Raw genomic sequence first — 20,480 nt, 5'->3', positions numbered from 1 at the left:
AGAGCAAAGGCCAGTGGCCTGGGAGGCCTGCCTGGGTCCCTGGGTCATCCCTGCACACTCTGTGCTAATGGAGGAATAGCCCTTAAAAATCTCCAGCGTCGGACCCTCATGGATAAAATCAGAAGCTTTCAGAATGTCTATCTGCCCGGACCCTCCCCAGACCAATCCACTTGGCCTGTGAGTGAATCAGATGTGCACACAGCTGAGAACCACAGGCCCCATAGCCTCCAGGGGCCAGCCAGTTCCAGATTGCTGTGTTTTTATAATGTATCGGGTGTCTGCTATCATTCCAGAGTCAAATCAACTAACATATGATCTACCCTTGCACCGCGAGTAGATTAACGGGGGTGGAGTAGCTCTACTATGAGGGCTGGGGCTTGGAATCAGGTGTCCCCAGTTTTATTTTTATTAATTATTTTAAAATATTTATTTATTTGAGAGAGAGAGAGAGCAAGTGAGTGAGCAGGGGGGAGGGGCAGAGGGAGAGAGAGAGAATCTCAAGCAGGCTCCACGCCTAGTGTGGAGCCTGACATGGGGCTCGATCTCATGACCCCGAGATCATGACCTGAGCCGAAATCAAGACCTGGACGCCTAACAGACTGCGCCCCCCAGGTGTCCCCCGGTGTCCCATCTTTGCTCCTGGCCCTGGGCCAGTCCACTTTCTGTGAAAACAGAGACACCAGTTTCCCTTTCTCACTCCACTTCCTCTTCTGGCCAAAGAGGCTGTTGCCTCCTCGGCCAAATTGTCATGAATGGAAAACCCGGGTGGAACGTCCAGCTGTGCAGCCGGGACTGATTTATGAAGCCAGCTGTCTCGGCACAGAGAAACCTCCTGCGCCCTCTGTTTTGTTAGCACCTCCTGGTACTATTATTTCAGGCTGCAATGAATTTCAATTCTGCGTCTGTTGTTTTTAAAAATAATTCATGCCGCCCCATGAAGAGGTTGAAGCGCCCCTGAAATGTCATCGAGCCGGTCCCTTTATTTCCAGCCTGGAAGGCTGAGCCTTCATATGTTCCACGTGGCCCCCTGGAGGCACACATTTGGTGAGCTGGCAGAAGTGGGACAGACTGGGGCTTCGGGGTCTGACTCCCATCCCATTCTGTCACGTGAGCCATGTGAGTCTGAGGGTGTGGCTTAAACTTCGGGAACCTCTGTTTACTCTCTGTCAAATGGGAATCAAACGACGGAACCTGCAAGGGTTCTGTGTGCAGAGAAAATGATCTAATTCCATAAAATGTGTCCAGCCTTGATGGGCTGGGAGAGGCAGTCCAGGCTCAGTGCCAGCCCCGGAGGGCAAGAGAGGGGGGATGAGACAGCTCCACCAGTGACCTTCCTGCTCCGAGCTCAGAGACCGTCCCAGCTGTTCCTTCCTCACTCCCGGGGCTTCCTCAGGAGGAAGACACAGCAGGTGCACTGTCTCAGGCTCACCGTCCCGTCCCACGTGATGGGCAGCATCTTGTTCTTTAAGGAGAATGGGAGGACCACAGGATGAAGCAGGATCAGCGCGGAAGTCTCCACATTGATTTTTTGGATGTGATTTTCATTCACTCACGCGCTCAACCAATGTTTATTGAGAACCTACTTTGTACCAGGCGCGCTTCTAAGTCAGGGGATGGCCCACTTTCTCCGTGAGGGGCCATATGTATTGATGGTCTCTGTCACAAGAACTATTTAGCCATGTAATTTGAAAGCAGCCGTCGATAACACGAAATCAAATGAGCATGTGCAACAAAACTTTGTTCATAAAAACGGGCCACAGGCCAGGTTTGACTTGGGCCAGACTTTGCCCGGCTCCTGCTCTGGGGGCTTGGAGTAGCTCAGGGGAGAATAGAAGAGACCAAGGGAAGAAACAGAAGCCCTGCCTCCCCGAAGTTTACATTCTAGGGGTGGGATAGACAAGACACAGTAATGAGTACATCTTCCCGGTATTCTAGGAGGGGAGACCGTGCTGTCGAGAGGCAGAGCAGGGTGGGGCCATGCGTGCGTGCAGAGCTGCTGTGTGCGTCTCGGCTCAACTCTGCGTCCAGTGAGCTCTCGGGGGTGGCTGGGAACTGGCCATGAGGGGGTTATTTACACTGTGGAAATGAGCAGCGGCTGGGAAACCAGTTGTTATGCATTTGGCAGCGCATCGCGGGTATAAGGAATGGACGGTGCTGGGGTTCAGTGGCTGAAGGACTGGTCACGGTGGGCCCCAGTGAATAAGTGACATTTGAGCCGAGCCTGGAAGGCTATCTGGGGAGGGAGCTTTTCCACGCCGAGGAAGCAGCCATGGTGGGAACATGTGTGGTGTGCCGGAGGCCCAGCCAGGAGGTCAAGGTGGCTGCAGAGGGTCAGCAAGAGGGAAGATGGCAGGAGAATGTGTCCGGGCGGTGGGGGCGGGGGGAGGTGGCGGTGGGGAGAGGAGGAGATGCAGACCGTGCAGCTCACAGTCAGGAGTGTGGAAGCTACCAAGGAACTCCAGGTGGAAAAACATGGCGGCCGCCTGAGAAGTAGTGCCCCACCATATGCTGACAAATCAGATGTTGAATCCCAGGGAAAGAGAGGCGGGCACCAAGTGCTCAGGCTTTAGGGCTGACTCACTGGAAGGGTAGTGTTGTTATTAACTGAGGGAAGATCAGACAGACTTTGGACATAAGTCTGAAAGGTCTGTTTGAAGTCCTAGTGAAGATGTTGACGAGACAGTTCGGTGTTCAAGTCTGTCGTTCAGAGGAGAGATCCAGGCTACAGAAGCAAAGGGGACAGTTGTCCACATATGGGTAGTAGCTAACTCGAGGTCAGCAAAGGAACAAGTGTAGCCGAAATATGGGAGGGATTCAGTGACCACACCTTGGACGCTTTTGAGGAGATGTGAAGAAGACAGAAAAATGAGTGACCACCAAAGCAGAAAGAAATTTTTTTCTTTTCCAAACAAAAAGCGCTGGAAATCATAATTCAAAGTCAGCTCAAATTGTCCCCACTCTGGGCACCTTCTGGAACCACTCCAGCTCCGTGGACTCTCTTCTCCCACGAGCACCTCCAATAGCTCCTGTATAGGCCACTCATTTGGCACCTCTGACATGCTGCCTTGGGTCCAACCCCCTGTCCCAAGACAGGGTCTTGCCACCTACCTGGGCTCTAAGCCCCTTGAGGGCAATGACTGTGCCCTGGATCTCTGTGTCCCCATACAGTCTGGCAGGCAGCTTTGCACACAGGTAAATGCACACCAAGTGATTAGCAGATGGGCTGAAGTTGGAGACAGTGACAGGATTCATACGTTTACTGAGCACCTAGCACGTGCAAAGCAAAGGGCTTGAGCTTTTTCTAGGAGAGCCAAATTGCTTTGAAAAATCTATCAGAATATCAGGTCAAAGAAGGATTCTAGGAGAAAAAAGTTTGAAAAAGAATGGGGCACCCGGGTGGCTCTGCCAGTCACGCATCCAACTCTTGGTTTCGGTCATGATCTCAGGGCCGTGAGATCCGGCCTGTGGCCTCTCATCGCTCTCCCTCGAGATGAGCCATTCCCGGAAGCCTTCTCCAGGCTGCATCACCATGCGCCCCTTTTGATTCTTCCTTCCAGGAACACGAGACTTATCGTCGACGTGAACCCTAGAAATGCAGACGAGGAGCCTCAGTGCTTAATAGGTGGTCTGACACCTACTACTTGATTTTTTTTCTTAACCAGCGATGCCATTCCCTTTTGTCCTCGAGTGGTCATTCACATGGAAAGTTCTGGCCTCATTTTTCTTCTGCATGGTACCCACAGTCAAGAGGCTCCCCCGCAAATGGCCACTGTGTGGTGTTCTTGGTGCATTTTCTTGTCAGTGTCTCTGCCTCTCTCCCTCAAATCTCTGCGTTGGTTCTTGAGGGCAGGGTTGGTGTCTTCCATTTCTGTGTAAGTCTGTGCGCTCTGCGTGGCCACCAGGTGACTGACTGATTCCTCTTTAAAGCTCAGAGGACTGTATGCTTAAAACTTTTCCTAGAAACCAGGACTCAAAACACTGCCTGCATAGGGTGGAACACGATGGTTATTTGAATGAAGGGAACCTTTGAAAAATGCCCTTTCCTCACCGCAGGCCTTTACAGAGAAACAGACCTTGCTGACCGTGGCCTTCCCTGTGGATTTCATCCTCCATAGCTGGCAGAGCGGGGGCTGACTCTTGGAGCTGGCCTCTCTGTGGTTTCTGCCTCTCTGTTGTCCAGGTTTATGTAACACTCAGCAGTTTAGGCTGTTGGCTAGCCCCTCACGCCCTGCCCCCCCACTCAATCACAGACCCCAGAAAGGTCCATAGCTGAGAGTGCTGGGCAGAGCCTGGCCGCTTCCCTGGCTGTGGACCCCATCCTGGGAGGGACCCCACCTTAGCCGCAGCACAGCCCAGCACAGCAAGGACGCTGGTGGCAGTCCCAGTGTGTGTGTGTGTGTGTGTGTGTGTGTGTGTGTGTGTGTGTGTGTGTGGCCCGGGGCAACCCGTGTCTTCCAGCCTCAGTTTCTTATTGAATATGAGAATAAGAACCACAGCCCAGGAAGTTGGTCAGGTAATGAGGTAAACACCCAGCATTATGTCCGCACACAGTAGCTGTGGTGGGTTGGAGAGCGGGACCCCCAAGTTCATGTCCACCTGGAACCTCAGCCCATGACCTTATTTGGAAACTGGGTCTCTGCAGATGTAATGAAGGGAAGAATTGGGATGAGATCAGTTTCGGTTGGGGTGGGTCCTAAGTCCAGTGAGAATGTCCTTCTAAGAGGTAGAAAAGGACACACAGACACAGGAGAAGGCCGTGGGAAGATGAAGCCAAGACATGCCAGGAACCTCCAGATGCTGGAAGGGGCGAGAAAGGACGAGCTTTCAGAGGGAGTGTGGCCCTGCCGACCCCTTGAGTTGTGGCTTCTGGCCTCCAGAACTGGGAGAGAGAAACCTCTTTTGTTTTCGACCACTAAGTCTGTGGTTCTTGCTATGGCAGCCCCAGGAAACGAATCCGTGTGTTCCGCACAAGGTACAGTGAGTTATTCCCATCTTCCTTTTAAAGAGAAGGCTGGACTGTGTCCATAGGCTTCTTGGGGAGAGGAGCAGGGGTGTCCCTGGAGGGAGATCCCCAGAAAGTTGGCAGGTGATCAGTGGAGGCTCCTTTGGGGCAGAGCAAAGCCTGGTGGGGGCTGGGGTCGGGGTGAGGAGTCAGTGCTGCAGAAGGGTTAACGTGTCCCTTCCCATCTTTCCCATGCCTACCCACACTGACCGCACACAGCCAGTAGTCTCCCAGAGACCCCAGGCCCTCCTGAGCCAGGACTGGAGGAGCTTCAGAGGTGGCTTCACTGAGCGTGGGCCCACGGTGTCCCCAGGAGCAGGAGAAGCGCCCGCAGACTAGGAGGGGTGGGGTGGCGAAGGTCAAAACACACCCCCAAGACCGGGGTCCTTGGCTCCTTGTAGCTAGGCCAAGTGCCCTGGGACCTCTGTCAACTTGTCCTCTGTCCTACCTGTGCCCCAGGTCAGCTGGGGGACCAGGGTCTGCCGGGGACCCCCTCCCGACCCGCCACCCACCCACCCCCACTGCTTGGCCCTCATTTGTCATAGGCTTCCTTGGCCCTGCTCAGCCATGCTTCTGGGGTCCACAGCTTTGCTCGGGGAGCCCCAGCCCCTGCTTGCCTCTCTGACGGGACCCAGATGCTGCCTGGACTGATTAGCCCCTCTTCTTGCCCTGCTGTCCACCTACAGGCTGAGGGCCGAGACATCAGGCACACGGCCTCCTGTCTGTCCCTCCTTTGTGCCCCCTCTTCCCTCCTCATCGTCCTAAGAGCCCCTCTCCACAAAAGCACCCCTTGACCCAAGGATCCAAGGAAGAGAAGCAGTGAACGAGCCAGCCCCTGGGTCTTATAGCATTGCCCTGAGCCCCTCACTGAGAACCTGTGACAAGATGTCCCAGGAAGAAAGCACTGAAGAGTCCCCTGCTCCTGGAACTTTCATGCTGGTGCGAGGATGCTGAGAAAGGGTGTGCTTGGGGCGGGGGGGGGTGTGTGGAGCAGGGAAAGCAAGGGGCCCCTCCAGGTGAGGGGAGCTGCAGAAGGCTCTGGGAGGAGGGGACTGCTCAAGGGGAGACCAGGGAGATGGGGGGCAGAGGTGAACTGCTGTGCAGGGGTGAGAGCTGCTCAGAAGCAGGTCCTCTCAGGGCAGTGCTAAGTTTCCTGGTGGATGGCCTACAGAGGGAGGGGAAGAGGGAGTGGCAGTGGATCTAGGGTCAGGGCTGTCGGCAGACGTGGGGTGATGTGGGTCACACGCTGTGGTGGGTGGGGAGTCACCCAGCATCTGGCCCTCTCCTGCCTGTCCTCTCTGCAGCCTCTAGGACTGGCCCTGGGACGGGGGGAGGCTCATGAAATAGAGCCCGGTTATGGGCTCGGCCAAGCAGCTGACCTACATGGATAGGTGGGCACATTGCTGCTCCTGTCAGGCAAGACAAGGCAGCCCCAGCCCGCCTAGTCTGGGCGCCACGGGGGCAGCCAGACCACCGCGTGGGCCACGCCAGGGCCCTGCGTTTTCTCCCGAAGCCAACGCTAAACCAGTGATTGACAGGCAGGAAGTAATTGCACCACATTTGCCTTTTTAGAAGATTGTCTCGAGGTCGTGTGGAGGATGGATGGATGCGGCCCAGCCCAAGGAGGGCGGAGGTAGGAGTTTGCTGAGACTGAGTGGGACGTAGCCTCCATGGGGGTGCGGAGAGGTCGGGGGCAGGTGAGAGCTGGCCTCAGAGGTGAACTGGGACCGGAGCCTGTGGTCACTGAGGATGCTGCCAGGCGTGGGGGTCACACACAGGCCACGTGCGCTCCGGGTATCGGGGCTGGTGCCCCCACACTGTGGGCCCCCAGTAAATACTCGCTCCAGTCCCTCGTGGCTCCCCCTAGCCTCGCCTGCCCTCCTGCCCTGCATTTCCCACCCCCACCCGTCCCGCCTGGGTCTGGGGCCCTCTATGCACCAGGCTCCCTCTCAGACTTTTTCTCCGTTTGAAAACAGATGTCCCTGATGGGCTACACAAGCACTGTGACTCTCTAACTCTACCGAATGTGTAATTATAGCAATACAAGCATCAAATTACCAAGGACAAGTAGCTGCAAAGTAATTATATGATTCTTTGTTACTTGGAGGGTTGGGGTTCCCCCCCCTTTCAAAGCTGATTCCTTTAAAAGCTCCGGTTTGGTGGGGGGTGGGGGAGCAGGTGGCAGATGGGCAGGACCAGACTGCTGAGGGGGTTCAGCATCCTCTAGGAGTGGCCCCGGTTGAAGTGAGGGAGATCTGTGCCCCTCTTCCTCCTCCCAGCCCCCTCGCAAGTGGTATCCCTCTTCCCTCCAGGAGAAGGAGGGGAGAGCTGGCGTGGGGTGGTGCCTGGGGTGCCGAAGTGTCAGGGACATAGGGGAGGAGTTGGGGAGGAGGTGGGCGTGGGGGAGATTATTCCTGGGGTCTCCGGAACCACCATGAAGGGGTGCAGTGCAATGACACTGTATCCTCAAGATGAACCCCAGCCCCTTGGTCTCACCCCATCACACGCTTCCCAGGGACACTTCAGCCTCTGCCAAGGCATGAGAGGCAGACGTGAGAAGGCAACCTCAGTCACCCAGCCTCAGCCACGGATGGAAGGATGCACAGTCCTGGCTCTGGCCACGTCCCCCAGTGGACGGAAGGCGGAGGGGCAGGATTCCCCTGGGGCCTTCGCAGTGCCCTTCTGGTCCCAGCTCTCCCCATTCGCAGGCGTTCATTGCTGTTTGTGGTACTGTTGTACCTCCCACGCGCCCTGACCGGCCGCTGACCGCCTCACTGGGACCCCTGCCCGGCTCAGAGCTGCCCCCGCTCACGCGTGCGCAGGCGTCCAGCTGCCCTCCGCGTGGGCCCTGCTCAGGGTTGTGCGCACAGTAGGTGGGGAGCGGTTGGAGAGTCAGAAGGAAGTGTGACCTGGCCGTAAGAGGCAGGAAATCCAGTGGGAGAGGACCGCAGGGACCACGACGAACAAGACCTGTGCCTCTCCCACAGGCTCTCATGCCATCCTTGATGTGAAATTGTCTGCCCCACACCTCTCATCCACTTGATCCGCTCTGTTAGAATTTACGCTCACTTGACATAATGCCCCTGAAGGATTTGGTCAGCTCCCTGCACCAGTGTGCCTGTGGATCCTTCCACCGGGACCGGACCCTGTGGTGCTCTCGCCACCCTGGGTCCCCGTGTGCCCAGCCAGGGACCAGGTCCCAGGGAACCGAGCTTGTGGACGTCCTCAGGCATGCAGGGCGGCCACTGTTGAACACTCTCTCTCCATCACACCCATTATGGTTTAGATTACAGAGCAATTATCCTTCTGAGCAGCTGTGTAACTCACAGGTCACATCCATTCAGCTTGCTAATGGTGTTCAGCAGACCCACACTTGGGAGAGCCCGGGAAGTCGGAAACAGGCCAATGCCCTAGCACCAGGACCCTCCTTGGTGCTGTGGAGAAGTGATGGGACTCTCTCCATCCACACTCCTAGGTCCATGGATAGGAGTAGGGCTGGGGTCCAAAGGGGGTTTCCCTCCAACCTCATGGGTAGCACACGGCCTGGGCCAGAGGAGCTTAGGCCATGGAGCGTGCCCCCACCCAAAGTGGACAAGGCATTTTGGCTGGATTCGGGTGTCATAAAATCAGCTCTTTGACCCAAGTGCTTATTTGACTGGGGGGTCAGAACTCCATTTCTAGGTCTCCAGAGGGCAGAAACCCAGAGGTCATGCCATCAAAACATGGTAGTCCCAGGGGGCTCCCTGTCCACACAGCCGTCTGTCTCTCTCTCTGTGGTGGGGTATTGATTGGGGTATTTGGAATTCTAGAGTCCTAGACCTCAAGAGGATGGCCTCCCAAAGCACTTAACTGTGTTTAGTTTAGTGAGACTTAGAACTTAATTACCCAGGGGCGCCTGGGTGGCTCAGTCGGTTAAGCATCTGCCTTTGGCTCAGGTCATGATCTCCAGGTCCTGGGGTTGAGCCCCACACTGGGCTCCCTGCTCAGCTAGGAGTCTGCTTCTCCCTCCCTCTCTGCCCCACCCCCTCTGCTCAGGCTCTGTCTTTTGCCTTCATTCTCTTCCAAATAAATAAATAAAATCCTAAAAAAACAAACAAAAACTTAAGATCTAAGATCTGGAGCCTCGTCTCATGCTCTCCTCCATGTCCCTCTGGCTCAGCATAACCAGTTTCAGTGCAATATCACGTGCTGTATTGCACCCCTGCCTTGGAGCCCGCTCTCCTGGAAGGTTCCATGCCACTTTTATCCAGACCCCGTCCTCCTCTGTGGCTCAGTTACGCTCACATCTTCCCAACTGGGCCCCTGGCCAACTCAGCGGGTGAGAATCTTCTTTTTCCCAAAAGGAGAGTCTATGTGTTTTTGCTCTCAAACTCCTCCCCTCCCCAGCTCTCCCAGGATTCTTCCCAGGGGTCTGTTAACCTGAGGAACTAAGGAGAAAAAAAATCAGCAGAAAGAGCCAGTCATGCCCCCAGGCTCGACATTGAGACAGGGCCGGCCATTTGGAGCCAGGTGGGATCTATTTTCAAAGAAGGCCTTGTGGATTAGTGCCCAAATTCTGGAAAGGGAGGGCTGCAAGTGGAAAGCAGGGAAACAGTTTCACTGCATATCTGAGGGGCACCAGGAGCCAAGGTGGCCCCCCGGGGTGCTCAGTGACCTGTCCTGTGTGGATCGCTGCTGGAGGGCCTGCCTGGGAGCTGCAGTGGGGTGCAGACGAAAGAGAGAAGAGCACCTGCTCGGGCCCTGGGCCCTGTGGCTCCCACGTCTGCAGAATGACACGTGGGAGTTTGTGCGCAGCTGACCTGGTGGCCGCTGGAGGCGAGTGGGAGAGGTGGACCATGGCCAGCCCCTGGTGGCCGAGGATGGCGCTCATGAGCACATGGGAGAGGTTCTCAGGCTGGGGTTGCCAAGGCCCAGGGACGGCAGGTGGGATGGAGCCAGAGAAATCCTGTTTTATCACTGGTATGTTGATTCCTATTTTTGCAAGGGAAGACTGGGATTACATATGCAGACGTTGTCTCTGGGTCTAGGTGGTGAGTCCCATGAGGTCAGGTGCTCGCGGTCCTACCAGCCTCCTCCTCATGGAGTGAGTGGCCTTCATCATTAATTCAGCTACATTTTGCAGCAAGGTAATTATGGAGAAGATGCCAGGAAGCAGCATTGCCCAAAGCTAGCCAGTCTACAGGTGCTGGGTTTTGATCCTCTGGAAGCATCTTTTGAAGAGACATGCCTCCAACTTTTTCCAGGCTAAAATGACTACACTCCTGCTCTCTGGAGTGGAATTTTGGAGAGTTTTTTTTGCATTATATCAGATTCCAAATTATTTTCTAGGGATAGTTGGCTTTTCTTTCCATTTTTTTGTCTCTCTTCCTGTTAATTTTTCTTCTCTCCTGCCTTTGACCTTGCCATCGTCCTTCCTATGGGTATTTATTGAGCACACAGTCATTGAGAGGGAAGGTGTCAGACTGCAATCAAATCCTGGCTTCACCGCTTACTAGGTGGGAATGTTGCATGAATTAGTTGCCCTCTGTGTCCCTCAGTTGTCACAGCTATGAAATGAGGGATAACAGTGGGCTGTTGGCAGGATTAAATGGCTTGCTATATAGAAAATGCTTGGCACAGAGCAACTGGTAAATAACAATGATGTTAGCTATGATTATTTAGCACAGCAGGTGTGGTGGTCATGCCAGGTGGACATAATTGGTGTTATCCCTGCCTTCATGGAGCCTACAGTTAGTGCTACAAGATGTGCCCTCCATTCCCTAGCTCAGCAGATTGTGGTAACTCAACATCCCTAACTGCACTGGCTGAGTCAAATGGCTGAATCCTAGGCTGTGCAATTGTAAATTGACCATCACTTAATACCTTTCACATGTGGCTGAGAGACATGTTACATTTTTTAAATCAATTTTCATTTTATCTGAGTAAAGCATGCACATTATCAAACAAGTTAAATGATAACTAAAAATTTAAATCAGAAAAAAAAAAAGACTCTTCTGGCTCCTATTGCCATCCTATCTTCTTCCTTCTTCCTCGCCTGGGTGGCTCAGTCGGTTGAGCATCTGCCTTCGGCTCGGGTCATGGTCCTGGGGCCCTGGGATCCAGCCCCGTGTCAGTCCCTGCTCGGCAGGGAGTCTGCTTCTCCTTCTGCCTCTCCCCCTGGTTTGTGCTCTCTCTCTTGCTCTATCTTTCAAATAAATAAATAAAATCTTTAAAAAAATACTTTTCATTGTCTTTATTATTTCTTGTAGTATTTAATGCCACATTCTTAAATAATATAAGTATTCTGTATTGTGATTTGTCAGTTTTGTGGAAGATGAGGAATTTTACTTCCTTACACCTGTCTCGTTTCCTATCCTCCCACTCTGGTTAAATCACATTTTTTATTAGCTCTTTCTTCCATATTTTCTGTGGTGACTCTGTGAATATTGTTCATTGCTGAGTCAAGTAATGTACCGTGACAATATTTTATTTCTTGGTCAACTTTTATTTTTCTTAGAGTTAATAACTGCATTATTCTGTCATCTATTTAGGTTTTTCCTATCCAGTTGCAGATTTTATTTATAGGCAGTTCCCCCCCCCAAGTTCTATTTCATTCCTTAAAGTTTCTATTTTCCCCAAGTTCTGTTTGTTTTGCTACTTCTCTTTCACGATGAAGACATTCCTCCAATGCCTTGGGACCCTTTGCAGTCCATTCATATTTAAGAGTGATTGATGTACAAGAAATTGATTGGAGCCTGTGGGCCCCTGTGGGGCTGCCTGCCTCGGGAGCTGTACTGGGTGTGGAGTGGGTGGCCAGTGGGCTTTCTCCTTGGAGCCCCCCATGTATCATTATCTGTTGGTCTTTCTTTTCTCCAGGGTGTATCAGTTTCTCTAGAGAAGGATCCTCTATTCCCTACCTAGGAATATCCCCCTGTTTCCTGGAGTTCTGGAGCCAGGAAGGAGCAGAGTTTGGGTTGTTTCTCCTGTCAGTGTGCAAGCCTTCATTCAACCCTCTTACGTACGGTCCTGGGCCCTCCACCATCCCCTCCTCAACACCTGACAACCATGAATCCCCTCTCTGGTTCAAGGTCCTAGCGTTCCTGGGGGGTGGGGTGCTTTGGTTACCACAATGGGTGGACTTAGGGCCTGGGAGTCTAAGTTCTCCTCCTACAGACTTCCAAACAAACTTCTTGCTTTCACTTGTTCACTTTTCCCTGCCTTTCACTGCACCTCTGCCTCTGGTCCTGGGGGCTTTCTGGGCTGCACGGTAAATCTTTCTTCTTAATCCAACTCTTTACTGTGGGCCCTTAGGTATGACCTTCCTGCTCCCAGCTTGGTCATGTCCATCTGTTTTTTTGCCTTCACTTTGGGTCGTTCTGTTACAAAAATCCTTTCATTTCACTGAAGATGAAGTCTGTATTTCTGTTTTTTTTCTTTACTATTCGGGATGAATGTAAAAAGAAAAGTTGTCAGAAATGCCTTTATGTGGTATCTTGAAGCTAGTTGGAAACAATATTCAGTAAAGATCCCTGAAAGATCCATAGTCCTTCCATACATCTAAATGATCTAAAATAGTTTTTGGAATTTAGCCAGAGCCACTAAAAACTGCACACCTGAAGCCTAGTGCATTGTGGTTCTTGAGCGGCCGAGTTTCATATTGGTGTGAAGCCACCATCCTATAATAAGTCCCAAGGAACTCATTATTGTGTGTCCTAGAAGGAAGCATTTGAGGACACTGATCAGTACGTTAAACGTTCTTCTCTTGCAAGGATCCTCAGGAGAATTTCTTCGTCTCATCCTTGAATGGTGTCTAATTGTTTTTTTACTGAGTGGCTGGTTTGCTTTTATTTTTTGATCTGGGTAAGCGTCCCTTTTCCCTTGGCTTCTCCATAGCTCAGAGTATGTAGAATTGAGTTTGGGGTTCTCGTCTCATTTCTGTTGATATTTTATCTCCACTCATTTGTCTTTGCCTTTGTTTCTTCTTTCTCATCCACTCCCGGTTCTTGTTCTCTTGTTCTATCATTTATGACGGTCCTCATAAATTAGGACGTTTTGAGGAACAGATCACCCAAGCTTCTGTGACCCACACCCAGAACCCTGATCTCTGATCTCCTAGTTTTGGGGTCAGCCCCTTTGAGACAGAGTCCAGGTGTTTCAAAGCTCTATGATCTATGGATTTATCATATTCTAAGTATTGGTTTCCCACTTCTGTCCCCCTTCCCCGGACATCGACTGCCTCTAGATCCAATCTGGGCATGAATAAGGGATATATACTATGGTGGATCCTGAAGAAATGTGGAGAGATGGGAAGTCAGGGTTCTCTCCCTATAAGACAAGCACACTAGGATCTATCCAACCAGTGGGGCTTCACTGGACGCTACCTGGGCGTACAATGCTAAAATATATGGTGATACCAAATGCTATTTTTGTCATGAAAGACATAACTTGGAATTCCATTTTCAGGGAATTCTTGGGATGGCCAGATCTCTTTTTCCCGAAGTGAGCCTGTAAAGAGGAAAGGCCTCGGGCCTGTCTGTCTTGGGCCAAGGGTGGAGCAGTTCATTCTGTGAGGCCAAAGAAGACAGTAGTTTGCCTAACATTCTGGTGTCCAATTGCTACTTTTCTTTCTAAGGGAGGTTTCTATTGCTTCCTGTTGTCTGATGTTGATAGTGCGGTGGGGATGGGCTTAGTCTCTGATTTGTTACTCAGTTACAATTTTGAGTTATCTTTAATTTCCTTCTTATCCATCTGGCCTCCCCTTCCTCACTGAGGGATTTGGGACTTGACAGGGACTTCGCCCAACTCCTTCCCAAACCAGTGGTCCAACTACCCATTAAAGATTCTATTAGCTTCCTATTGCTGCTATAATAAATTACACAAATTTAGTGGCTAAAACAACATGAATTTATTATCATTAAGTTTTGGGGTAAAAAGTCCAAATAGGGCTCACTGGGCTAAAATCAAAGTGTTGGCAGAGTTATATTCCTTTGTGAAGGCTCTAGGGGAGGATCTTTTTCTTGCCTTTCCTACTTTCTAGAAGGTGCACATTCCCTGGCTTATGGCCTCCTGCCATCCTCAGAACCAGCAATGGCAGTATTTCTCACATTGCACAGCTCTGACGCTGACATTTCTGCCTTCCTCTTCCACATTTAAGGACACTCGTAATTTCACTGGGCCCGCCCAGATAATCCAAGGTCATCTCCTTATTTAAGATCAGTTGATAATCAACCTCAATTCCATCTGCAACCTTAATTCCCCTTTGCTATGTAATATAACATATTTGCAGGTTCCAGGAATTAGGACGTGGACATCTTTAGGGGGCCATCACCACAGGGATCAAGTATTTAGTGAACACTAAGTGCCAGGCGTTGAGCTGACAATGGACAACCTGGAAGGCAGCTTGATGTCCATGTGTCCCGATTGATCTAATCATCCCCACTCACCACTGTTCCCAAACTTATTCCTCTTCATGGATTATTTTTCTAAGTCGTACAAAATAATGGTACAAGGTCACTTCCAAAATACTGACACTGATGAAGCTGAGATGAGGAACAGTCCCAGCACCACAGCGATCCCTGCGTTGTCCTTTTAATTCATTTACTTTAAGAAATTGTGGTAAGATACACACAGCATAACATCTATATACTCATAATCCATCTTTTCTCTTGTTGATGGAAAATTAGATGGCTTCTAATTTTTTTCTGCTGTAAACAATATGGGAATGAACAGTCCCAGACATATTTCCTTGGAGACATGAGCAGCAGTTCTGTACTCAAGAAGGGCATGCCTGGGTCACAGATCCTGAGAATGTTCAACTTTGCTAGATCTTGTCAAGTTTCTATCCAAGGAAGATGCCACCAGTTTATTCTCCCACCAGCAGTCTGAGAGTTCCTTTCTCTCCACACTGAAGAATCCGATTTTTGTTCTGAAAAGATCACTCTGGTCAGAAAGTACAAAGTGAGTTGGGTGGGGGCTTGAGGGGGGTGGTGGGTGGTGCAACAGAGGCCCAGGCATCTCAGGGCCAAGAGCCAGGTCAGCCAAGTTTAAGTTTCCTCAGCTAAAAAACTTGTCATGGACAACTTTCTGCAGAAGATGCTCCGCTGCCTGTTCTCATTGTCCCTTGCATCGTTGGGCTGGCAAGAATGGGATGATGCACTGCTCAAGTGTTATCAATCAAATGGCAAATTGTGTGGGCCACCAAACTTCTATTCTTTTTAGAAAATTATTATTTATTTTTTATTGAACAAAACTCAAGGCTGAGAGGGTGCTCCGTTGTGCCCTTCTGTAGTAGGCGTGTTTTCTCTGTTTTGGCTCGGCCCCGGGCTGTTTGTTATGCGTGCGTTGTATTGCAAATGTGGAGCAAATGAAGCCCAGATATGAAATTAATACTGTGATCTGTTTTTCTCTTTTGTTGTCATAACAATCGGTGGCTCTTGAAGCAAAGAGAAAATTAGAATCGTATGAAAGATGTTTACACCATGTATACTCCATCCTGCGTTATTATTTATTGCTATAGTAAGTGTATTTAACATTAGCTTAGGGAGGGTTAACTGCTACTGGTTTTTGCCTGATGGTTTTTCTGCTCACCCTTCCAACCTGGTTTTGCTTTTGACCTTGACTTTTCCTATAGTTCTGAGCAGGAAGAAAGAGGGAGTTTGGGTCAGATGCCTAATGACGTCATGACTCCTTATGTTTATTCCTTCCCTTTTCTCCCCAGTCCTGAGAGCAATGTTAAGTCAGGAGTCTTGGTTAGAAACAAAGCAGGACCTGGAGTGCATTTTCCTCCTTTCTTTGCCCCATTCCTATCCTCTACACCTGAATAGGAGGCCCATCTTTCCAGGAGCAGAGATGAAGAGAAACTGAGAAACTGAGGAAAGGAGACCTGGAGGAATTTATGCCTCGCAGAAGTGTGGGAATCAATATGACAAATAGAGAATCGGGGTGCTGGTCCCCTAAGGTCATTCTCTATTTTACTCTATTCCCAAGGTTAAATACTCAGCTGCTGAGAGCCTTCTCTGGCTGAGGTCCTTACCACTCCAACCGTCGCAGGCTACAATCTGCTGGGTCACAGGGCGGCCGACATGGTGAAGCTGATATGGTGGGAAACCCCTCTCCCCCACAAACTAAATAAACTTGCCCACTTGGGGACTATCTGGTGTTGTAAGCTCTTTGAAGGCAGGTGCTGACCTCCTTTTATCAGCCTACAATTCCTAAAAAAACATAGGCACACACGAGAAACTCTGGAACTTCATCTGTTGCTTGTTTGGGTCATCGTAATGTATCTTAAGAATATGCTAGTAGTGCGGGAAGATTGTTTAAAAATGTACAGCTCTTGGTGAGTGGTGCCCATTTTAGAGATGATAGAATGAAAGGGGATATTTCTTTTTTTTTTTTTTTAAGATTTTATTTATTTATTTGACAGAGAAAGACACAGCGAGAGAGGGAACACAAGCAGGGGGAGTGGGAGAGGGAGAAGCAGACTCCCTGCCGAGCAGGGAGCCCGATGCGGGACTCGATCCCGGGACTCCAGGATCATGATCTGAGCCGAAGGCAGTCGCTTAACCAACTGAGCCACCCAGGCGCCTGAAAGGGGATATTTCTGACCCTTCTTAGAAGAGTCAGTCCTTCAGAGGATCTTTGTCTGTTTTCTTCTTCGTTGGGGTAGAACATGGGCAGAGGGGGCCACATGGCAACCCCCCACCTAGGCACTGTGCAGGAAGATCAGCGCCATTGAGGCCCTAGCTGATGACAGATTTAAAAAAATGTCCTATTGTTGTCCTTTACTGCCCAGGGGACCTTGAATTAGGCCTAAAGTCCAGGGCAGAATGAAGGCCCTTTCTTGGGTGAATCTCTTTTTGAGCACAATAGACACAAACTTAGAACGGGCCTTGGTTATGTCAGAGATACAGGCAAAAAAGAGCCCATTAGTTCTAAGAAAAATCAACCTTTCTCTGAAGGCTAAAGTTATTTTCCATCTCAGATTCTTGTATTCGGGTGTGCACACGCGCGCATGCACACACACACTTAAAAAGAAAGGATAAAGAGAACGAAAATGGGTTTGGAGGTCCAGGTTAGCACGTGAGTGGTCACAGTATTATTACGCAGGAGGCAGATGCTTGTGACTATGGCAACTTCACTCCAGAGGGAGAAGTGTGAAATGGAAGGAATATTAATCAGGTTGGGGGAGGGGAGATGCTTAGGGAAGGGATGGGAGTGGCAGGCGGGTCCAAGACGGTTGGGTAAGGCTGGCTCTGGTGCACCTTTGGGAAAAGCTGTCATGCACTTTAGATCTCCCTTGTTTGCTCCGGGCCCCACTTTTCTGCCTGGATGCCATCCCAAGTCTAGGGCAGAGACCCCTCTAGAACGTGGGCTAAAGACAAACATGAAGCAAGGTGCAGTCGTTCCCAAACATGGCCTTTTTGCTTTTATGACTAACCTGATGGAAATATTCCATTGTAGTCGTATTTTCCCTCACTCAGTCGTCTGTCCCTCAGATCTAGTCCGTGTGTGGCCGAAGCCAGCACTGTCTCAGTGGACCTAAATTGCTTAGAAACTGTCACGTCCACCACCTCAGTTCCGTCACCAATTCTGCCTAGAAGAGTTCCTATCACGGTGTGTTTATTTTCGTGCCAGATCCTTCACTGAGGTGTGGAGATGTGAAGTAACTTGTCCAGGTTCACACAAAGAGTGAATACCTCCCTTCAGAGCCCTTTGCCATTCTGCTTGTTTAAACAAGTCCCAGCGTGTCTGTGTGTGACGAGGGACCACTGGAGCTTTGCTGAATTTTCTTTGGTTGAATTCCCTTGTGTCTACATGGTCTGAATGTCAGTGACTAAAACAGAGTTACAAGACAGCAGCTTGTGGTAACTGCTCTTACAGAAATGTGTACTTCCTACCTTACACAATATAGGACAGTTTCATGTGTTCCAAATCAATTCCTGACAGTACCCAGCTCTGTGGATCGTGCAGATAAAATGCCCCTGTTATGCTTCCTTTAAAAACACTTAGGAAATGTGTGCATTTTTATTTGTGTGGGAAGATGATATTGTGAAATATTAACATAATCTCCCATCTCGCAAGGACACACATATTTTGCCCTTGGCACTTATCCTGCTTGAGGGTATCGGAAAACAGGCCTCTGCTTTTCCAGAGTGGCGTTGGCCAGACTTAGTGAATAAATATACAGGGTGCTCAGTTCAATCTGAATCAGATCAATGACATAGAATTTTTAGCATAATTATATCCTCTGCAGTTTTGGGGACGTATACTAAAAAATTGTCATTTACCTGAAATTCAAATGCAACTGGGTGACTCGGATTTTCTCTGGCAAGCCTACTCCAAAGGAGGGCGAAATCAAAGAACCAGAGTAACAAAGGCTTGGCTTTTAAGTTTAAAAACTGTGGGTTAGTGTAAAATAAAAATACTAGGAAGACTACTTGCTGAGTGGTTTTATTTTTCTGCATGAGAAGAAAAGAACTCGGGCGTGGGGAAGGGGCAGAGGCTGGGGCCAGAAAAGAAAGAGGCAGGGGTGAGCGTAGCTGTTCCCCAGGCTTCGCTTCACCCTGCACAGAGCAATACATTCCCCATCTACCCTGGGGGACCGTGGAGCAGCCCGGCCAGGGAACGGGGATGTAGGCGTGGCTTATGGCAGCCCCGCCCCTGTCCCAGAGTGCAGTGCGCAAGGAACTTTCCAGGGTTCCCTGCGGCTCCACAGATCGGTCCGGCCTTTTCGGAGGCAGAGGTGGTGTCCCGGCATGGCGTTAGCAGGTACGTGGGGCCGTCCCTCCCCTGTGCCGTGTGGGAGCGTGTCCTTCTGCCCCCCAGTATATCAGCGCGCTGTTCGTTGCATCTGACAGCTGACTGCGCTCTGGTAGCCGCCCTAGCCGCCAGGGCACGTCCAGTGGGCGGTGGGAATGAACCACACTTGCCCTCCCGAGCCAGGCTAGTAGCACCTGTGTGCTGCGGTGGTTATCAGGGAAACCACGGAGCAAAACCTGTGCTGTTTTACGGGCTGCGTGGTCTTAGACAAACACCTGACACTCGGCTGGCTTACCTGTAATACGGCCACAGTAATGCCCCTTCATTGGGGCATTGTGAGGATTAAATGAGATGATGTATATAGCGCCAATATAGTGCAATGCCTGGCACGTAGCCGGGGTGCCGAAGGTCCCTTTCGTTGGGTAGACGCAGTTTGTCTTTGGGCAACCCCCTGAGCGCACCCTCTCTCCTCCTTTCAGGCTCTTGAAGCCGTCTATCCTGTTCTTTTAAAATCACCTCTCAGCAAAGGGCCATTCAAGTTTCCAGGTGAGAAAACATTGTTGTTTAACGTCTTCAGGATAATTGACTCTTTGCCTTTTATCTAATTGTGGAATGCAAGGCTTCGGTTTCTGAGTGAAGCTTGTTAAGGGAGGGATTTTTGGAGCAGGGAGCCCTTCCTTGCTGTGGAAATCATAGTAAATGGCGGGAGCAGCCTGAGAGGAGCAGGGTGTCAAAATGCTAGGCCCCGGGCTGGGCACTGGTCCTGGCAAACAGTGATGCTCTTGTGTGTCCAGCAGTTGGCCGGGAGATGCCTGGCGGCAAAACTGCAAACTGTTACCCTGTGACTTTCAGGGTCACACTGCAGCAGATGTCTATTCTTGGTTGGGGCAATTAGCCTGAAAGTGGAGAGTCAGCAGGAAGAGAACAAGACCTTCACATAGGGAGGGACATGACTGATGTACATTTGGTTCAGTTTTCAGCTGCAAGGGAGGGAAGGCGGCTAATTAGAGGAGGTAATACTACCTGGGGATTTCAGCTGATCCAGGTGGAGTAGAAGGAGTCATTGCTCCTCGTAGGAAATTTTGTTGTGGTGGTTTTGAGGCAGTCACTTTGACATGGGCATGGCAAGAAGAAAAAAAAAAGTATTCTTTATTACCAGGTAGTGTGCATATTCAGACATTCTGACCCTTAACGCATCCTGAACTTCATTCTTACTCCTGAGGGAAGCTCAGGGGTGCACTTAAGCCACGAATGGGATAAGGATGTGAAGGGCATCAGGGATAGGGTGAGGGTTTTTGAGCATAATAAATATTGAAAATGAAAATGTATAATAGGCTTATAAATTTAGCTATGAAAGATGTTCCTGTGTCAAGTAGCCATTTCAGACATAGTTTCATGGATGAATGTGGAACTTGGCAGTCCTCTGCCAGCGTGGGAGAGGGAGAAGCGACTAAAACCTTCCTACCTGATAGAAATCCCAGGCTTCTGTCATCAAGTGGGGAAAGGAGGAAGGCTGAGGGAACAAATGGGATTTTGAATGGAATGGAACCTCGTGGTGAAACAGCCTGGCTTTCCCAGAGTCCCCACACAGATCTGCTTTTGGGAAGGGGAGAGAGAAAACCCCATCCTGCATCTTAGTCAGTATAGGCCCTTTTCCCTCCTGTTGACACCTTCGAAGGGTGAGCCCAACCATTTCTGTAACTAACTCTACCCATTACTCAAGTCTCCCAGAGCTGTTTCT

The 20,480-nt window shown here is 50.5% G+C and overlaps 1 long non-coding RNA gene across 2 annotated transcripts in view; it reads left to right on the top strand.

The window, feature by feature from the left end:
• Positions 1-19,287, top strand: part of LOC115936894 (uncharacterized) — an 82,649-nt gene extending 63,362 nt beyond the window's left edge. For both annotated transcript variants that reach the window (XR_014145460.1, XR_014145461.1), the window contains one exon: positions 19,219-19,287. This is a non-coding gene — a long non-coding RNA (uncharacterized LOC115936894). The remainder of the gene's footprint in view (positions 1-19,218) is intronic.
• Positions 19,288-20,480: the final 1,193 nt, after the last annotated feature.

This window comes from Leptonychotes weddellii, chromosome 5 (genome assembly GCF_054177405.1).
Source record: "Leptonychotes weddellii isolate Sample4059 chromosome 5, ASM5417740v2, whole genome shotgun sequence".
NCBI classification, from domain to species: Eukaryota; Metazoa; Chordata; class Mammalia; order Carnivora; family Phocidae; genus Leptonychotes; species Leptonychotes weddellii.
This window is presented reverse-complemented; position numbering and strand designations above follow the sequence as displayed.